The 6,000-nt window shown below is 49.1% G+C and overlaps 1 protein-coding gene across 1 annotated transcript in view; it reads left to right on the plus strand.

The window, feature by feature from the left end:
* The window catches only part of Gyg2 (glycogenin 2), a gene marked incomplete at its 5' end in the record, with an annotated part of 37,036 nt that overhangs the window by 22,408 nt on the left and 8,628 nt on the right, over positions 1-6,000 (plus strand).

Here is a 6,000-nt window from a genome sequence, read left to right on the forward strand (position 1 = left end):
GAGAGAGATAGGAAGAAAAAGGGAGAGAGAAATTCATGATTTTCATGGTTCACAGGGTTCAGTCTCTGGTAGGCTGAGTCCAAGACAGGAATACCATGATGTGGTGGGGTGCAGGAAAGATGCTCACATCATGGTGACCAGGAAGTAGAGAGAGAGAGGGAGAGAAACTCATAGACTCATGGTTCTCATGGATCAAAGGGTTCAGTCCATGGTTCATTGCTCCCGAGCAAGAACATCATTTTGGAAGGTGTAGTGCAGGAAAGATGTTCACCTCATGGTGGCCAAGAAGTGAGGAGGGGGTCAGGGATACAGTGTAGCCTGCAAGATGGTGCCTTGGTGACATCCTTCAGCTACACCCATCTCCTAAATTTGTGTGCTTGCAAATAGCACCACGAAATCATGACTCTTTCACGGGATGAATGCACAGAGGTGCTTATAGCCCTCATGATCCAAACAGCTCCCAAGGAGCCCAGCTCTCCCCATCCCTGCGCTGGGACCAGGCCTCCAGCACTCGGCCCTGGAGGGGCACTTCTGATAGCACCACTCACGCCCTATCTGAACAGATTGTGTCTACAGATCGTGGGGGTGCAGTGAGGGGGACTCATGCAGAACGACCCCACTTGGATAGGTCTGACCCTCAGTCAGCTGATGATGTTGAGAGGAATCCTTCAGCCATGGGCCAGGCACAGAGCAAGCTGTGGGAAGAAGGGGTGGGAGGGACCGAGGTCGGACCTGATTGTGCACCCAGGGGCCCAGTGGGGGTGCAGGAGGGGGTGCACCACAGAGAAAGCAGGCAACATCAGGGACCACAGCCCCAGCTCACATGATTTCTTTTCGTGAGGGAGCTCAGAGGTCAGACAGCCCTCACTCAGGTGCAGATGTGTTATATGGTAGCCTCTAAATGAAACAACCTAAATACCCAGCAGAAGATGACAGTATGAACAAACGGTGAGACATTGTTAAAATGGAATAGTACTCAGCGCTGAAAAGGAACAGACATTGATCCACACAACAGGCTAGATAAATCCTGCCAGTATTTGGGTGGAGTCTCGGGAGTTCTTGGAAATTCTCCAGCTGGTTCTGTATTTCATAAAGTGTTTTCTTGTTATGCCTCTGCCAGAAAATCATTCCTGTGAGTTTGTGTGGGTCTGGTGTTGCTGTTTGCTTTTTATTTTCTCTTGATTTTCAATCATGCTGTCTTGCCTTTCTTCCATCTCTCCTACCTTTCCCCTGCTCCCTGTCCTGCCCAGCCCTTTGTGTTGTTTTTGCCAGATTTTTTGTGAAATGAGCAATTTCTCCAAGCACTGAAAGTTTAAAAAAAAAATCATCTCTTTCTGGTTCTTGAAGTGATTTACACATTTATGCTTTTACCTTTCCCTGCCTCTGGTAGGAATAGCCTTGCTTCTGGGTTTATCACCCAAAATGCAAAAGACAACGTGCTTTTTTCCTTGACTCTGAATTTATCGCCTGGGTTTGCTCATTCTGTGTGCACTTCTGGTCCGTGAGTCACCTGGATTTACCATGGTCTCTGTCTGTGTCTCTGTCTCTATCTCTATCTCTCTGTCTCTGTCTATCTCTCTGTCTCTGTTTGTCTCTCTCTGTCTCTATCTCTGTCTGTCTCTGTTTGTCTCTCTCTGTCTCTGTCTCTGTCGCCTCTCTGTCTCTGTCTTTCTTACATTTTGACTTTCTGGCCTGACAGGAAAATTGGGCTTGAGATTTTTTTCAGTTTTCTCGAAGAATCAGTCTCAGATGTTAAGATTCTCAGAATTTCCCAGCCCGTCTTCCCGTTGACCACAGTGTCCTTTCCTGGCTGGACTCCCGTTTCAGTCTTTCCTTTCAAGGTGACCCCAGCTTCAGAGGCCGAAACAGTGAAATTATTATCAGCGCAGGATAAAAATAAATAAACGCAGTTTGTAAAAATCACCATGGATATGCATGCTGCATTTGGGGCATGAGGCTGCTGGTAAATTCTCATCGCGGGTTTCTCTCTGCCTGAAATGTAAAGAACGAATTACCTGCCTGTTCTTAGTAAGAATGAGGGGATATTGGTTCGTTCGTTTTTTGTATGTTTTGGTTGCTGGTATTTGTTATTTTAATACATCTGTTGGTCTTGGTAGACGTATTAGGATTAGCTGGGTATGGTGGTACATGCCTGCAGAACCAGCATTCTGGGAGGCTGAGGCAGGAGGATGGCAAGGTTGAGCCCAACCTGGGCAACTGAGCAACTTATGGAAACCCAATAAAAAAACACAGTAAAAAGTTTAGTGAGGGCTGGGGATGCAGCTCAGTGGGAAGGCTTTGAATTGAAACCCCTGTACTGGAAGGAAGAAAGGAAGGAAGGAAGGAAGGAAGGAAGGAAGGAAGGAAGGAAGGAAGGAAGGAAGGAAAAGGAAGAAAGAAGAGGAAAGGAAAGAAGGGAAGTGAAAGGAATGGAAAAAAAGGAAAGACAGAAAAGCACTAGTGAGCACTAGTGAAGAGGAGGGACCAGGATTTAAGCAGAGGGACTCAGAAATCACCTCACTCATTTTCCTTGTCTGGGTCCAACATGCAGATATTTTTCATTTCATGAACAGCACAGCCCAGGGCAGGAAGATGGGATGTTTTGTGGGTGTCGTATGATTATAGTGACATCATCCGTCACTTCCCCGGTGTGCGATTGCGTGTTCAGGTGGTGAGGGTGAGCAGGGTCCACTGTCAGCATAGAAGCCCAGAGCCAAGCTGGGCAGGTGGGCATGGGAGACAGTGCGGCCACCTCACTGGACGTCCGGCATTGCAGGGTTATCTGCCTGCAGATTAAATCCACGGTCTGTCTGCACACTGAACTGTTTGCTGTAAAGAAAGATGACTGAGTGTGTCCCACTGTGGGAGGGGGGCCGCGGGAATCGTGTCTAAGGAGCGCGTCACTTCACACCCGAGGGGGTGTGCACGCCAGGTCCACCTGGCCTTGGGCTGTGATGTCCGGGACAGCTGTGTAATTTTGCTCTATGTGGCAGTTATTAGAGCTTAGTTGAATTTGGGGGTTTAATGATATCAGGAAGATTTACAAGGAACCTGTATTTTGGTTAATACAGACTTGTAAAAAGATTTGCTACTGTCTTGGTTATGATGGATGAATAGTGATATTTAGAACTTGATGCTTTGGAATAGATACTCACATTTCATAGGGTTAGTTTGCTTTGTACCTGCTCCTCTTCCTCCTTCTCCATCTCCTCCTCCTCCTCCACCTCCTCCTCCTCCATCTCGTCCTCCTCCATCTCGTCCTCCTCCATCTCCCCCTCCATCTCCTCCTCCTTCTCCTCCTTCATCTCCTCCTCCTCCATCTCCACCTCCATCTCCACCTCCATCTCTTCCTCCTCCATCTCCTCCTCCATCTTCTCCATCTCCTCCTCTTCCATCTCCTCCTCCATCTCCTCCTCCATCTACATCTCCTCCATCTACATCTCCTCCTCCATCTCCTCCATCTACATCTCCTCCTCCATCTCCTCCTCCATCTCCTCCATCTCCTCCTCCGTCTCCTCCTCCTCCTTCTCCTCCTCCATCTCCTCCTCCTCCATCTCTACCTCCATCTCTTCCTCCTCCATCTCCTCCTCCATCTTCTCCATCTCCTCCTCTTCCATCTCCTCCTCCATCTCCTCCATCTCCTCCATCTCCTCCTCCATCTACATCTCCTCCTCCATCTCCTCCATCTCCTCCTCCGTCTCCTCCTCCTCCATCTCCTCCTCTATCTCCTCCTCCATCTCCTCCTCCTCCATCTCGTCCTCCTCCATCTCTTCCTCCTCCATCTCCTCCTCCATCTTCTCCATCTCCTCCTCCATCTACATCTCCTCCTCCATCTCCTCCTCCATCTACATCTCCTCCTCCATCTCTTCCTCTATCTTCTCTTTCTCTCCTCCTCATCCTCCTCTCCCCCCTTTTTTTTTAGCTAAGTTGATGCCTTCCAAATTCCAAACATAGCATACCGTGTTTTCCACGACACTCCTCATTCTCAACATTGGGTCTCCAGAACCTACCATCTTGTGGAGCTGAAACTTTATACCTTTGCCCAGCCTTTCTCCATTTCCCTTTACCTCAAGCCCCTAGGATCAGCCCTTCTCCTTGGTACTGCTTTAACCTTCGCTTCACAGTTTCACGATCTTATCTGTGTAACCCACTGTGTCCTCACTGTGTGCTGTAAAATTCATACTTCTGTAGGTTACAGAATGACCTGAGCTTTCTCCTCAGGTGAACTGGGTGTCATCTTGAAGAGATCCAGAATTTGGGAGCTGAGCGTGCAAGTCACTGGGCTGCCCCCTTGTGCAACTCACTTGAAAATCTCTTCCAAGATTATCTGGGCACCTGCATTTGCAGGAGTGGTGTTCCTAAAGTTTGCATGCTGAAGTCCAGTGTGTCAATTCTGCAGGGTGTGTGCAGTGAGGAGCCTCAGAGAAACAAATGTCTTTTGGTCCCTGTGGTAGACACTCAAGTTTGGAGACTGTTTGCAGCCCCGGCTTCTGGGCACAAGCTTGCTTCCTAACTTATAGCTGTCAGGGCAGGCTAGCTGCAGTAACAAACAGCTCCTGCATATGTAAAGTCTATTTCTGTTTGGATTGCATCTAGCTGTGTTCATGAACATAGCCATACAGGGCTCCAGAATCTTCCATTTTCTGCTCTGCCTTTTTTCTAGAACAATCTGTCTTCAACTCTTGAGTCTTGGAGAAGATTAGACCTTCACGCCAACAGCTGCCACCGTGCAGAATGTGTCCACTCAGAGTCACCTTAGTAATTTTCTCTAGCTTTTCATCTTCTCATGGAGCTCCCTTGAGAAAGCTTGGGAGCACCTGTTCTTCACTTGTCTGGGTGGGTGTGTTGGTCATGTTTCCCTCACTGTCCCTCCGACAGCACATCTGAGAGGATCAACCTAAAGAGAGGAAGATTTATTTTTGGCTTGTGGTTTGGGAGGTTTCAGTTCATGGTCACTTTGAGCCTGAGGTGAAGCCAGACCTCATGGTCGGAACATGGAGGAGGAAAATGGCCGACAACATGGCGGCCAAGATGGAGAGTGAGAGAAAAGGGAAGAGGGAGACTCTGAGATCCCAACATCCCCTTGAGGCCACTCCCACAGTGACCTCACTTCCGCCCACTAGGCTCCGCCTCTTAAAGGGTCCCCCATCTCCCAGTAGCACCACAGGCTGAGGACCAAGTCTTGCACTTACTGACTTGCAAGGAGCATTCAAGCTCCAAACCATAACAGAGGCGTGCTCGTGAACAGCCAAGCTCGTCTGTGAGGGAGCTTTTCCATTGCTGAAACAGAATACCCGACACCCACCATTTAAAAGAGGAACTCCTTGGCTCACGTTTTAAGGGGATATGTCCATGGTTGCCTGTTTCCAAGGCAGACACATCATGGTGGATGGGGATAGTGAGCAGAACTGTTTAGTTCCTGGTAGTCAGGGAGCCGAGCAGAGGAACAGTGCTAGGGAGGAAGAGCCCAGGGGCCAGATATAGACACCAGGTCATAGCCGTGTGACCACCAGCAATCCCCTAGGCAGATCCCACAGCCAACCAGGTTAACAATGAAGCGTAACCATGCCATCCCCTTGTGACCCGGAAGTGAAAGGAAGAGTGTCCATAGCTCCTTCAAGGCCTTACTCACAATGACCTGACTTTCTCCTGCTAGGCCACGCCTCCACCCCCTCCCCGTGGCTCCACAGTTTAGGGAACCAAGCCTAGGATGCGTGCGCTTTGGGGGCACAGTGCAGATCCCAACACAACCACGGGGGAAGGAAAGGATAAAGCAGTTCCGTCCTTCTTGCCTCCAAGTGAGGAGCTGATGTTCCTCGTCTCTGCCCAACCCCATGGGTACCTGAGCCTCACTTTTTGTCCGGCTTCAAGGAGGGTGCACCCTGGAGCTGGCTTCGAACTTGCAAAGAAGAGAAAGAAATCAGAGCAGAGAGTGTCAAGTGTGTTGCTTCTGAACCCAAACTTGTTCATTTGCATTGTGGGTTTTTTGTTTGTTTTTTT

Source organism: Chinchilla lanigera, unplaced genomic scaffold (genome assembly GCF_000276665.1).
Source record: "Chinchilla lanigera isolate Chin_1 unplaced genomic scaffold, ChiLan1.0 scaffold00098, whole genome shotgun sequence".
Classification (NCBI taxonomy): domain Eukaryota; kingdom Metazoa; phylum Chordata; class Mammalia; order Rodentia; family Chinchillidae; genus Chinchilla; species Chinchilla lanigera.